The sequence below is a fragment of the Magnolia sinica genome, chromosome 15 (genome assembly GCF_029962835.1).
Source record: "Magnolia sinica isolate HGM2019 chromosome 15, MsV1, whole genome shotgun sequence".
NCBI lineage: Eukaryota > Viridiplantae > Streptophyta > Magnoliopsida > Magnoliales > Magnoliaceae > Magnolia > Magnolia sinica.
Window position 1 is genome coordinate 64136954 of NC_080587.1, and position 15811 is coordinate 64152764.

A 15811-nucleotide genomic window follows, 5' to 3' on the forward strand; every position below is an offset into this window, starting at 1 on the left:
ATCACAGCATTCCACAGCCAATATCCGTATCAGCCCACTTTGTGGTGGCACTCACACTCTTGTCTAGGTAGCCCTTTCCACCTTGTGGCAGTGTTCACTTTGCTCCAAGTTGCCTTTTCCACTTGTTGCCCCATCTGGGACTCATACACAGGACTCTGGTTGGGTCTGATACGAAATGATAGGAACATAACTACTACGTTAAAAGCCTTGGGATAAGCTAGGCCCTTATACCATTGGGAGTCATAAATTTTTTAATCAGATGAATTGTTCGGATCACGTGAAGATGGGCCCAACCTGTGTGGAATGCCTACCTGAATGCAAACACGTGCAATTTGGGCTGATTGTTTTCCAGAACCTCCCTTTGGGTTCGATGTTTTCAAAGTCATCCAGCACAATTTTGGCTATAGTGTGGTAGCAGATTGTTAGGCATTTGATTCATTGGGAGTAGTTTTGAATTTCTTGTGTAGTTGTAGAAACTGGAAAGAAAAGGTAGAAAAAAAAGAAAAAGAAAAGAGAAGTAGAGTCTAAGATCAAGAAATTCATTTCTTCTTTTTATTGTAGATATTTTGCTGTTATGTATCTGCAAACTTGCCAAATAAATGATGTTGGAAATGTGTTGCTGCTGAATCCATATTTTTGGCTGATAGATTTAGCTATGATGATGGATTCTGAAAATGGAGTTGCTTCGGAGAATGAAAATGGTGTTCCTGAGAAAGCCACTTTGGTAGATGGTTCAAGCCTGAATATTGGAAAAGAGAATGAGAATGTTGACAATGGCATAGACTCCATTCACGTGAATGGTGTTCCGGAAGATTCATCAAATGTTGACATTGTTGATTCTATTTCTGCTGGAGCAGAGGATGTTGCCTCCTTTGTGACCGTTTCTGATGGTAAAAGTTTGAATGTTTTGAAGGTATGGACTGAAAATTGTTTCTTGAATTCTATACCATAGATGAAGAACTTGGTGCAGGTAATGAAACATGACCTTCTATTTATAGAAACCTATGGCCGAACGGGTCAATCATTCAAAGAATGATAAAAAGATGCCAAGGAGTGAAGCAGTTCGGAATGGTCCAACGATGATTCCTTGGAACCAGAGGCCGAGCCTTTCTCAGAGTCTTTCCTTCCCATCAAGAGGAATTCTTACAAGCGGTTTGAAGAAAAGCATTGATGAGAAGCAGATGAAATCCGATACGAAACGTGCCCATGTCAATGGCACTGATGCAGCATCGGTGGTATTCAACGGCTCGCTTACTTCAACGTCCTGTTCAAATATTTCCAACAGGCGAGTTCCTACCGGATTGAGTGTATTTGTCCGGATTGCAAGATCAACGTGTTGTTGTGAATAGTATGGGTGTGCATCTGCTTGCTGCTGCTTGGAAGATTTAAATTTGCATTCGTGAAGAGGTGAATAGGAAGTCTACTTTCATTTCTAACTAGTGGGAGTATCGATTTCAATCAGCAGCAACATGTCGATCTTGCAATCCGGACAAATACACACATTAGTTAGAAATGAAAGTAGACTTACATTCACCTTTGCACGAATGCAAATTTAAATATTCCAAGCAGCAGCAAGCAGATGCACACCCCATACTATTCACAACAACACGTCGACTTGCAATCCGGACAAACACACAAAAACGGAGACTTGCACTTTCAACCTAGTATTGAGACTTCCTCCGGCATAGAAACCGGCTCCGATAAGCTAACCATCTTACCGTCATCCCCAATGGCATTCTCCAATCATTCCCGTCATCCTGAATGGAGTTCTGAATCAAATCTGGTTCGGTTGTAGCTCCATTTACCGGCACAGCATATTCCACGGACTTGCTTTCATTCTCTTCAATAAGGGCTTTCTCATTTTTGGTTTTTGGGACTATGGTCTTCTACTTCGAGCCAAGAGGCTTTGGTTCTGTCTTTGTGGCCATCAATTTCTGAGACGGTAGCTTAGAGAGGGACCTCCTAACTGGCTTCTTTGAAGCAGTGGAATCACCATTCCCATTTGGTGGGCCGCCTCCATTTGATTTATTCAGGTCCATGCTCGACTGTGAACTCCTGCAAGATCCACCAACTTTGGGAGAGTTGTCTGTTGCTGCCACAAGGGATGGTTTGTGTCGCCCAAGCTTTGGTGATTTTGAGAGTGTTGTTGGTATCTGTTGCATTGTGAGTAGATTATTGCCACAGACAAGTGAGCAGTTGCACATGAAAAGTACAAAGACAGACATTCACTAAAACGTGAAACTCAAAATCATTCCAGTCAATTGCAAGTCTGAAAAAGCTCATGCCGGAGTACCAACCAATCCACAAATCCTTATTTTTCTGGGCCCTGTTTGGACATGCACAAGAAAATGAAGATGGCACAGCATGTCTGCCTCCCATAATGAGAATGAGTTGATAATTAGATTCTAGCCATGATCAGATCATCACATCTAGGGGAAATATCAGTTTCTGCCATCGATGGACAGATGCAGGCGGATAATGAAAATGAAGCAATACAACTAGCATTTCAGTGATGATGAAAATGCTTCAAAATGCAGGGGAAAGGGGGGATTTGTATGTAGGAAGAATTATATCAGAGAAATTATTTAATCTTCTACCCATGGCTTTGTAAATTGTTTCTGTTGGAATATTTGGTTGAATTAAATAGACTATTAAAATCGAGAACCAAAAAAAGAAAATAAAATTTTGAGAAAGAAGAACTTATTGAATTGAGTCGAGGCGTGACTGAGTCACTCGGCTTGAAATCGAATTTGCTCCCCTTGGACAGCGTCCCAAGTACACTCTCACAAATAAAGTCCCAGGATACAACGACTATGACCCGGTCCCATCGGTGCACTCACTATACACAGGCTCGAACCACTTGCAGTTTAATCCGAAAGTGCTGAGTTGACTCAGCGATGAACTTAGTAGAAAAATGCTTAAAACCGAATATCAAAGAGCGTTTTATAAGAGAAGAATTTTTCGTATTTTTGAAACTGGAATCGGTAGTCTTTATATAGACTCCGAAGTGGTGCATAAGCACCCTTTACAAAAGGTTAGGTCCGTTGGGTTTAAACCCAACAAGGGCGACTAACCGGTAGGGATGCATCTCTCTAGTTTAAAACGAAAAGGCGCAAGTGCGAGTACACTCTCGCACATAAAGTCCTGCGAGTACCCATACACACACCCACGCGAGTACACTCACACCGCACCCGCGCTCACGCCCAGCCCAGCCCGTCCCGTTGCGTCGTGCATGCACACACGCACACGCACACAGACTCGGACTCGGCTCGGCTCGGCTCGGCGCGCGCGTGCGCGCGTGTGGTCAATGACATAGATTAGAGCTATTGGCATAGCCCCCCACAGGACCAAATTCACATGCCCCTGAAAGGGGCTCAAGTCCTAGGCAAAAATACTATCTTATATACAAGATAGTTTACTTTGTCAAATCTAATGTGGAACAAAACCCACAACTCAAAAGTACCACAACTTTTCAAAAATGGAGGAAAATCACCGAAAATTTGAAAATTCAAATTTTAATATTATTTTAAAACAAAATATAACAATCCCCCACATGTTTTAAAATAAAATTCTTTCGGATTAAAGCGTAATAGTTGTGCAATGGTGCCGGTGTCACCATAGAATTGAACCGACATTAGAGTAAGCAAGACAGGTTTACAAGAATCAGGTGACACCATAGTCTTGAACCTGAATCCTTTTAATGTAGATCGCAAGTACATGCCACTCACACAACTCTTCCTCTGCAAGTGATTCTGCGGTTCGGTGCGTTTCGGACATACACCATTACCTAAATTTCATGAGTGCTCTAGAGAATTCGCCTAGATTTTCATAGGAAATGGCCTCCACCTCCACACCCATATAGGTGAATTCTATCAAGTATATGTAGCAACTGTATACACCACCAAATATATGGCTATGGATCCATTAAGAGTTCTAAAACCTCATCCTTCTGCGTTGCTGCTCACAATGTACACCATAGAAGGGGCTCATATAACTCAGTGCAATCGTTTACCTCGTGTCTTATTGTTTACCCATTGAACTTATCTCATGGGGTCTCCACTTATATAGGTTGGGTTGCCGACACTGGCAGCTTATATATTAGGATCAGCCCCATTCCCTTCGATGTATCATTGACTAACCTTTTAAATAGTCCTTTGGTCAGAGGATCTGCTAGATTCTTTTCTGACCTCACAAAGTCAATGGATATGACTCCATCACGCAACATGTGTTTCACTATGTTGTGTCTGAGTCTAATATGCCTGCCTTTTCCATTATATATTTTACTCTTTGCTTTTGCTATAGCTGCTTGACAGTCACAATGAATAGACACGGCCGATACAGGCTTTGGCCACAATGGTATATCAGCTAAGAGATTTCTAAGCCACTCAGCTTCTGTTCCAGCCTTTTCTAAGGCAATAAACTTAGATTCCATAGTTGACCGAGCGATACATGTCTGCTTGGTTAACTTCCAAGAGACTGCTCCTCCACCCAAAGTGAAGATATATCCACTTGTAGATTTTGTCTCATTTGAATCATTGATCCAGTTAGCATCACTATATCCTTCTAATACAGCAAGCTAACCGGTATAATGTAAACCATAGGCCATACTGCCTTTTAGGTATCTCAAAATCCTAGACAAGGCATTCCAATGCTCTTTTTCAGGGTTATGTGTATATCTACTTAGCCTTCTTACTGCAAAAGATATGTCTGGTCTAGTGCAGTTTGTTAGATACATAAGGTTACCAATTATTCTGGAATATTCCAATTGAGACACTATTTTCTGTATTCTTCATGAGAGTTACACTATAATCATAAGGAGTACTAATAGGTAAACAGTTCAAATGGTTAAACTTTCTCAATATCTTCTCAATGTAATGAGATTATGATAATATAATAACACCATTTTTTTCTGGTTACTGCAATACCCAAGATTACACTAGCCTCTCCTAAGTCTTTCATGTCAAACTTAGATGACAAGAATTTCTTAGTTGCATTAACTAATTTAATATTAGTTTAAAAAATAAGCATGTCATCAACATAAAGGCATATAATAACATAATCATTTCCAGAAATTTTACTATATACACATCTATCTACATCATTTATATGATAACCATTTGATTTCAAAACACCATCAAATTTTTCATGCCATTGTTTAGGAGCCTGTTTTAAACCATATAGTGATTTAATTAGTCTACATACTTTATTTTCTTTACCTAATATCTTATAACCCTCAGGTTGCTCTATATATATTTCTTCTTCTAAGTCTCCATTTAGGAAAGCCGTCTTAACGTCCATCTGGTATACCACTAGTTTATATATGGAGGCTATCGTTATTAAGACTCTAATAGTTGTAATCCTAGTTATAGGGGAATATGTATCAAAGTAATCTATTCCTTCCTTTTGTTTAAAGCCTTTCGCTACCAACCTAGCCTTAAACTTATCAATAGTTCCATCTGGTTTTAGTTTCTTTCTGAACACCCATTTACAGCCTATTGGTTTGTTTTCAGGTGTTAGGTCTACAAGTTCTCATGTGTTATTAGATATAATAGATTCTAACTCATCATTTATTGCTTCCTTCCAAAAAGTTGCATCTGGAGAGTTAATTGCTTCTATATAAGTTGTAGGATCATCTTCTACTAAGAAGGTGAAAAAACCATCTCCTAGGTTAGTTTCTCTTCTAACCCTAATACTTTTTCTTGGTTGTATCTCTTCTACTACTTTCTCGTAAGCATTTTTACTAGTAGACACAATATCTGATTCATTGACTTCCTCTATTCCTATAGATTTAGATTTCATAAGGAATACGTTCTCAAAGAACTCTGCATCCCTAGCTTCTATAATTATATTAGGATCTAGAATATTATCCTTAGATTTTAAAATTAGAAACCTGTAGGCCGCACTGTTTTGTGCGTAACCTATAAATACACAGTCGGTCGTTTTATGACCTAATTTTCTTTTCTTAGTTTCAGGTAATCCTACTTTAGCAAGACACCACCACACTTTAATATATTTATAACTAGGAACATGATTCTTCCAAAGTTCATATGGTGTTTGTTCAGAAGATTTAGAAGGAATCCTATTAGGATATAACAAGCAGATAGAATTGCTTTTCCCCACATATTTGAGGGTAAGCTTGAACTGTTTAACATGGCATTCATCATCTCTTTTAGAGTTTGATTCTTACGTTCTGCTATTCCATTCTGTTCTGGTGTATAAGGAACTGTAGTTTTGTGAACTATTCCATTCTTTTCACATAATTCTCTAAATTGAGAAGATTCATATTCACCTCTTCTATCTGTTCTAAGTCTTTTAATTTTTATATTTAACTGATTTTCAACTTCAAGTTTGTATTTAGAAAAAGCATTTAAAGCTTCATCTTTATTTCTTAACAAATATACTCTAGTGAACCTAAAGTAGTCATCTACAAAAGTTATATAATATCTTTTTCCACCTCCAGACATGTGATTTCTAAAATCACCTAAGTCACTGTGTATTAACTCTAATAGAACATATGATCTTTCTATTTATTTAAAGGGTTTTCTAATGAATTTTGATTCGACACATGTTTTACATTTATCTTTAAATTATGTAATAAACCTAATCTTTTCATTTTCTTTAAAGATACTAGATTCACATGACCTAATCTACTATGCCATAGATAAAAAGGTTCAACGATATAAACAAAACTGAATGCCTTCTTATTATTATCATTGGATACATTTATAATGAATAAACCATCGCTACAGTACCCCTTACCAACAAAGGTTCCATTCTTAGTCATTACAAGCTTATCTGAATCAAATACTAACTTAACATTAGCCTTATTGAGGAGTGAACCAAAGACCAAGTTTCTTCTAATGTCAGGCACATGTAAGACATCATTCAATATTAGAGTCTTTCCAGAAGTGAGTTTCAGAAGTACTTTCCATTTCCCTACAATTGGAGACGTTCTAGCATTACCCATGAACACATGTTCATCATCTCCTGATACTTGGTAGGAGGTAAACATGCTACGATCCTTGCACACATGCCTAGTTGCATCAGTGTCTAGCACCCACTCCAAGTTATTTATAAGGAAGACTTCTGACACCACAGCTACTACCATGTCAGACTCATTGCCTGTTTCTTTAAGATTAGCCTGCGACTTATCTTTATTTTTCTTAAGCCTGCGGGTTTTGACATGATGCCCAAGCTTTCCATAGTTATAGCAGTTTCTTTTTTTCTTGAATTGATTGTTTGCATTCTTCTTTTTGAGCCTGCATTCATTTGCATAATGTCTAGGTTTGCCACAGTTATGACAGTTGCTCTTTTTTTTTATTTGCCCAACTTGATTCCACAAGATTCGCCTTTGAATCTATCTCATTTTTATTTTCTTTTTGGTCCCTGATTCTATTGGTCACCTCTATTCGTATGTGTACGATAGTGGTTTCCAAAGAAACACCGTTTTTTTTATGTTTCATTCTATTCTTATATTCTTTCCAGGAGGGCGGTAACTTTTCTATTAGCGCTTCTGACAGAAACACTTCATCCAACTTAATTCCTTCTGTCGATAGTTCGTGAACTAGACTTTGAAAATCGTGAATCTGATTTGTGACAGGTATATCATCTGTCACTTCATAATGAAGGAAATTAGCAATTGCATGTTTCTTAGCGCCTGCATCTTCTAATATGTATTTCTTTTCCAAAGCAGTCCATATGTCTTTAGCAGACATGTAAGAAGCATACACATCATATAATTCGTTGGATAAAGAGTTTAGAATATAGTTTTTACAATTATTTTCATCTGTTACTTCAGTTTGATTTGCTGGATCTATAGTAAATGATTCAGATAAAATGTATAAAACATTCAGGGTGGTCAGAGCGAACATCAGTTTTTGATTCCACTGTTTAAATGATTGTCCAGCAAACGGTTCGATTTTGGCTAACTCAGCAGAAGCATTTACTGTTACTGTATCCATAGTCTATGTAATTCAACACAAATTCGATTTCAAGATTGTTGGAATATTTGGTTGAATTAAATAGACTATTTAAATCGAGAACCAAAAAAAGAAAGTAAAATTTTGAGAAAGAAGAACTTATTGAATTGAGTCGAGGCGTGACTGAGTCACTCGGCTTGAATTTGCTCCAACTGGTTTCCAGAGCAATCGACCTCCAGGATATAACGACTATGACCCGGTCCCAGTGGTGTACTCACTGTACACGGGCTCGAACCACTTGCAGTTTAATCCGAAAGTGCTGAGTTGGCTCAGCGATGAACTCAGTAGAAAAATGCTTAAAACTGAATATCAGAGAGCTTTTATAAGAGAAGAATTTTTCGTATTTACAAAAGGTTAGGTCCATGGGGTTTAAACCCAACAGGGGCGACCAACCGGAAGAGATGCATCTCTCTGGTTTAAAACGAAAAGGCGCAAGTGCGAGTACACTCTCGCACATAAAGTCCTGCGAGTACCCATACACACACCCACGCGAGTACACTCACACCGCACCCACACCCGCGCTCAGCCCAGCCCAGCCCACCCCATCGCATCGCACACGTGCACACGGACTCGAACTCGGACTCGGCTCGACACAGCTTGGCTCGGCTCAACACGCACGCGCGCGCGCGTGTGGTCAATGGCATAGATTAGAGTTATTGGCATAACCCCCCCACAGGACCAAATTCACATGCCCCCTGAAAGGGGCTCAAGCCCTAGGTAAAAATACTATCTTATATACAAGATAGTTTACTTTGTCAAATCCGATATGGGACAAAACTCACAACTCAAAAGTACCACAACTTTTCAAAAATGGAGGGAAATCACCGAAAATTTAAAAATTCAAATTTTAATATTATTTTAAAACAAAATATAATAGTTTCTGCTCTGACAATTGGGCCCTGGCTTTGTAGTCCAGACCATTTATTTGCTGGGGTCCTCCGTGGATCGACTAAGCCCCAAATATCACCTCATCATGACAATCCTCACATTTTCTGTTTGCGGTTTACAAATGGAATTTTGAAAAGAAAAATACAGCAAAGGTTCACATTGAACTAAAAATGGGACCAAGATGGGTGTCTAGTATCTTTCAATCTGGGAGAGTTCTAGGCATGGTCCATCCACGGCGGATGCAAAGACTGTATGTGGTAAACACAGGCCACATTTGTCAGAACTAAAATCCGAGCATACCAAACCTTAAATCAAGGATCCAAACAGAAATAAAGCTCAAGATAATTAATAATACAAAATTATTAAAGGGAAAGGAAAGAAGAATGAGCAAAGGAAAAGATCACAGGATAACCAGCCGCAGAAGAAATAAGCAAAAAAAAATAGAACGGGGCTTACATGCAAGTATATGTACAGTATAAATCAGCAATTGAAGTTTCAAGAAAACATCAATTTCTGGTTAGAGTGCAAAATACAAACTGACTAGGAACTGGAAAAAGAAGAAGAAGAAGAAGAAGAAGAAGAAGAGGGGGTTCCTTGAAATTCCCTGTTGAACTGGAAGTTGAGAAATTTGGGACTGTGGACCCCACCTTTTATCCAGCTGTTTTTATGAAACAATACAAACTTTGTTTTGGAACTTAGACCTGCTTGTACGAACAACGAATTTGAGGATGAAAATACCCCTCCTTTCACGAAAACAGATTGGGTACTCCGCTTGCCACCAGCCAATGGCGGATGGTCGGTGGTCTATGGGCCCCACCATGATGTATGCTTTTCATCCATGCCGTCCATATATTTTTCTAGATCATTTTATGATATGAGACCAAAATTGAGGTATATCCACATCTCAAGTGTACCACATTACAAGAAATAGTGTTGAATGAGCATCAACCATTAAAAACTTTTAGGGGGCCCACTGTGATGTTTGTGAGATCCTCCCTGTCTAAGTTCATTCATAGGGTAAAAAAGACCTGGATGAAGAGGAAAAACAAATTTCATAATGATCCAAAACTTCTGTAAGCCCTAAAAGGGTTTCAATGGTAGACGTTCAATTCCCCACTGCCTTTTATAGTGTGGTCCACTTGATAGTTAGATCTGTCTTATTTTTCGTCTCAAGCTTTAATATGAGCTCGCCAAATAGATGGGCGGTTTGGATATAACACAGACCTCATGATGGGACCCACAAAAGCAACGAAAATTCCACTGCAAAAAAAAAAAAAAAAAAAAACATACTGTTGTGGCTGGGATACAGTAATCGCTACGGTTATAATCTGTAGCCATAGGCCTTTTGTTTGAATCAGGAATGAATCGCAGATTCCGCGATTCCACAGCAGCTCGTTGTAGGATTTGGGGATGGATCGTGGAATCCGCGATTCATCGCCAATTCAAACAAAAGGCCTATAGCTATGGATTATAACCATAACTATAGTCGTATCCTGTGCACTTTTTTTTTGAATTTTTTTTATTTTTTTTTTACATGGACAATTTTATTCTACCTACATTTTTCTCTAACACATATTTATATAAATATGTATATATAAGCATATAAAAAAAAATTTCTCTCCTTTTTTCATTTCTTTCTTTATTCATATAACAAGAATATCTACTAAACCAAAATTAGTTACTTGACGTACCATATGTCATGGTGGGCCCTACAAAATTTTTAACGATGAAATTCAACTTTCCCACTACTCTTTGTGGTGTGGTCCAGTTGATCTTTGGATATGATTCTTTTTTTTTAATGCTCCCAAATGATCTTGAAATATGGATGAACGTTGTGGATATAATAAATACATAACTGTGGGGCCCATGTAACTTTGATCTCTTTTAAGCAGGGCGAACATGAAATTGAGCAGGGCAAACTAGAAATTGAGCGGGGCAAACATGAAATTGAGCGGGGCAAACTGAAAATTAAGCGGGGCAAACTAGAAATTGAGCGGGGCAAACATGAAATTGAGCGGGGCAAACTAAAAATTGAGTGGGGCAAACTGAAAATTGAGCGGGGCAAACTAAAAATTCAGCAGGGCAAATTGAAAATTGAGCGGGGCAAACATGAAATTGAGCGAGGCAAACAGAAAATTGAGCGGGGCAAACTAGAAATTTAGCGGGGCATACATGAAATTAAGCGAGGCAAACTGAAAATTAAGCGGGGCAAACCGAAAATTGAGCGAGGTAAACATGAAATTGAACGGGACAAACATGAAATTGAGCGGGGGCAACGAGAAATTTAGCAGGGCAAACATGAAATTGAGCGGGGCAAACTAGAAATTGAGCGGGGCAAACTGAAAATTGAGCGGTGCAAACATGAAATTGAGCAGGGCAAACTAGAAATTAAGCAAGACAAACTGAAAATTGAGTGGGGCAAACATGAAATTGAGCAGGGCGAACGAGAAATTCAGCGGGGCAAACATGAAATTGAGTTGGGCAAACTAGAAATTCAGCCGGGTAAACTAGAATTTCAGTAGGGCAAACATGAAATTGAGTGGGGAAAACTAGAAATTCAGCCGGATAAACTAGAAATTCAACGGGGCAAACATGAAATTGAGCGGGGCCAACGAGAAATTGAGTGGGGCAAACATGAAATTGAGTGGGGCAAACTAGAAATTCAGCGGGACAAACATGAAATTCAGCAGGGCAAAATAGAAATTCAGCGGGGCAAACCGAAAATTTAGCGGGGCAAACATGCACATTAAACAAATACCTTTTTCTTCTCTCTCTTTTTTTTTTTTTTTGGTTTTTATGTTACTTAGAGAAGGTGTTTGATAAAACACTTGTAAAACCATTGTCTTTGTTTGTAAAACAGTGGGTTTTTGAAGTTGCAGTTCAGGTGTTTGTAAAAATGCCTCATGGTAAGGGCTGCATCACTCTAGATGAGGTTGGGGTGCACCTAATATACTCTTGAAAATTGGGTGACTTTTCACTTATAAGACAAGATGTAGCAAATCGTTTGCATTCTCTCTGCTTGTGCAATCGTTTGCATCCAGTGAGTCAAACTGCCATTATTAGCAAGGAATGGATGTTTAATTGACCTATAAGTGAGGGAATAGAAACTTTACGGTCATCATTTTTCGATAGTCAATGGAAGAACCAATTTTATGAACTAAACACCCCTCTTATGTTGAAAAGTTATTAGATGTGAGACAAACAAATTGTTTTCTTTTGGTGTTCAAATTGAAGGAAAAAAGTGAAATAGCATGGAGCTATAAGAAATCAAAGCAATAATAAAAAAAAAACCTGAATTAATAAAGAGGAGAGAGAGACCCTCAGGGCCATCTGTAAGGTCTTGATCTCGGCACAGGTTGTCGCAGCAACTTCCAGCTTCGTAGCTTGGGCCTCGATCTACTTCATTTTTTGAAGTATGCCTTAAAATGAGCCATCAATTTCATTTTAGCGGGACAAACATGAGCCATCAATTTGAAGCATGCCCCGCTCAATTCCTAGTTTGCCCCACTCAATTTCATTTTTACCCCGCTCAATTTCTAGTTTGCCCCGCTCAATTTCTACTTTGTCCCTCTTAATTTCTAGTTTGCCCTGCTTAATTTCATGTTTGTCTCGCTCAATTTTCAGTTTACCCCGCTCAATTTCATGTTTGCCCCGCTCAATTTCTCATTGGCCCCGCTCAATTTCATGTTTGCCCTGCTCAATTTCTAGTTTGCCCCGCTTAATTTCACATTTGCCCCGCTCAATTTCTAGTTTGACCCGCTGAATTTCTAGTTTGCCCTGCTCAATTTCTGTTTGACCGTGAAATGAAGGGAATTGACTGTGAAATGCACGGAATTGACCGTGAAGTGAAGGGAATTAACGGTGAAATGCATGGAATTGACCGTGAAGTGAAGGGGAATCGCCGGTATTGATCGTGAAATGCATGGAATTGATCGCGTAGTAAAAGAAATGAATGAAATTGACCGCGAAGTGAATGAAATGGATTTTCGACCATCGACCTGATGGAATCTTGAAAAATAACCAGGTTGGTTGGCAAAAGTAGCTTCTCCTACCCCAAAATCATATAGGGTACGTCAAGTAACTAATTTTGGTTTAGAAAATATTCTTATTAAATGAATAAAGAAAGAAATGAAAAAAAAGAGAGAATTTTTTTTTATATGCTTATATATACATATTTATATAAATATGTATTAGAGAATATTGTAGGTAGAATAAAGTTCTCCATGTAAAAAACTAAAAAAAATAATAATAATAATATAAAAAATAAAAAGAATTTTACAAAGACTGTCACAGACTACAGTTATGGCTACGGTTATAATCCGTAGTTATAGGTAAAATCACCTTCGTTAAGTATCGAGGGTCTTTCGATATTGTCGAAAAAGTCCAGAACTGTCCAACGAGTTTGCACAAGTTTCAATACACTATATCTACGGATTATAACCGTAGCAGACTGCAGCAACGGCAGTGCCGCGGCCGTCTGTTTTTTTTTTGTTGCTTTTGTGGGTCCCATCATGATGTCTGTGTTATATCCAAACCGTCCATCTATTTGGCAAGATCATATTAAGGCTTGAGACGAAAAATAAGAGAGATCTAACTATCAAGTGGACCACACTGTAAAAGGCAGTGGGGAATTGAACGTCTACCATTAAAACCCTTTTAGGGGTTACAAAAGTTTTGGATCATTATGAAATTTGTTTTTCCTCTTCATCCAGGTCTTTTTTACCCTATGAATGAACTTAGACAGGGAGGATCTCACAAACATCACAGTGGGCCCCCTAAAAGTTTTTAATGGTCGATGCTCGTTCAACACTGTTTCCTGTAATGTGGTACACTTGAGATGTGGATATACCTCATTTTTTGTCTCATATCATAAAATGATCTGGAAAAATATATGGACGGCATGGATGAAAAGCATACATCATGGTGGGGCCCACAGACCACCGACCGTCCGCCATTGGCTGGTGGCAGGCGGAGTACCCAATCCGTTTCCGTGAAAGGAGGGGTATTTTAGTCCTCAAATTCGCTGTCCGTACAAGCAGGTCTAAGTTCCAAAACAAAGTTTGTATTGTTTCATAAAAACAGCTGGATAAAAGGTGGGGTCCACAGTCCCAAATTTCTCCTGGAAGTTTTCTTGATATGCATATGCAATCCCCCTCAAGGAATTATAGGATCATGGATATAAGGTTTTGCAGACTCTAGGAGTTTCAGTTCTGACAAGTGGGTCCCATGATTCAGTAATCCACACCTTTGGTCTGTTGCATCCCATCATAGATGAAACATGCACCAAAACTCTCTCAGATAGGGAGATCACTAATCTTGACACTTTTTCAGTTGAATGTAGACCTTGTATTTCGCTTCTGAACCAATTGAATCAATTGAACGGTTAGGATTGTCCAGTCTGGGAGGTTTTGGGGCATGGTACATCCACGGTGGTATGCAACAGACAATAGTTCCTTGGATTACTGAACCATGGACCCAATTGTCAGAACTGAAAACCTGAGAATAGACTGCAAAGCTCCAGATTGAGGATCCTATAATTCCTCCATCCTCAATCTGATTGTTTTTCGTACTACGGGATTTTCAGCTACTTTGACATTCCATGAGCCAAAGTTGACCCAACTAGTTCAATCCAACCACTAGTTTTCATTTAGTACTAACCTATGCAATAACGCATTCAATATTCAATAGTCATTTGTTATAAGACAATTCTAGACTATCAATTGAGGAATGTTCATCTGCAGCCTACAGTGCATGGAAAGGGATATGTGTGTCTGAATCCAACTGCAGCAAAAGTGTCAGCCCTACCAAGCCCCACAAACTGGGATTCAAGGGTTCAACACTAATGTATGTACACTCAAAGAAGAATAAGAAGAAGGAAAGAAAAAAAATCAGGGGTATGTTTGTAATATCAACCAAAATGATAGGAGTTTCTTCTATTTCACCACAACAGATGTATTTATTACATTGACAATGTTCTTTTTTTTTTTTGGAAGTCAACAACAAATGAAGGGTTCATCTCTACTAGTCACTGGATTATTTTGGGTTTCATTTCGATATTCCTGGTTACTAAGGCACTTTTTTACACCTACCATGACTGATAAATACAGCTTCTTTTATAATGCAACACTAAGAAGTGTTGTTGTTTGTCTTACATTCCTCATTTCTCTTGATCAACATGCATTTTCACATCCTCGGTCCTCTGCTTATTTTTTTAGATCATAAGTGCTTATGTAGTTATATCACCCAATTGTGATACAATACTGTATCTTTCCTACACAAGTATGAATGTGTGACCATGCCAGGTTCCCGAGAAAAAATGGGAGTCAAGTGTCTGTGTTATGTCAGTTCTATATATGTAATTTCTGGGAGTAACATGACACATAAACTATCAAATATGGATGGTGTAAACAATGCTGATTGACAAAGGGAAAAGCACAATGATGTGATGTTTAGTTCCAAAATGATAAGAAGAAATTAGATGTCGAAACAAGATGCATGACACCATTGATTTAACATTTTCTTTAGAATCTAAGAAAGATAAGGGACATGTTGCATGAATAAAGGCCCATCTCAGAAGTGACTGCATTGCATCTCAATCCAGATAAGAACATGATCTCTTCATGTCTTGATAAACATTTGGGGACATCGGATCCATCAGCCATCAAAGGCATGGGACTGCCCAAACAAACATGTAGTAACACAACTTACACTGCAAGAAAGTGGGCCATTACCGACTCTTTTTTTCGCCGATGACCAATACTCACTGCGGGCAAAGGTAAGAATCGTTGGGCTTCGTGCAGCTGCTGACGATAGAAGGAAATGAGCGCCACCGAAAGTGTGGTGTTGGGGGAACTCTTTGCGCTGATTAAAAGCAACCACTAGAAAAAGCTAAAAGAAACGAGTGTTTTTCTTATATCATCTCTCTTCCAACGCCCTCCATCCCC

General features: G+C 38.7%; 1 pseudogene; it reads right to left on the minus strand.

Annotated features, from left to right (window-relative positions):
- Positions 1-1502: 1502 nt before the first annotated feature.
- The window catches only part of LOC131226964 (protein WVD2-like 4), a 45717-nt pseudogene continuing 31408 nt past the window's right edge, over positions 1503-15811 (minus strand).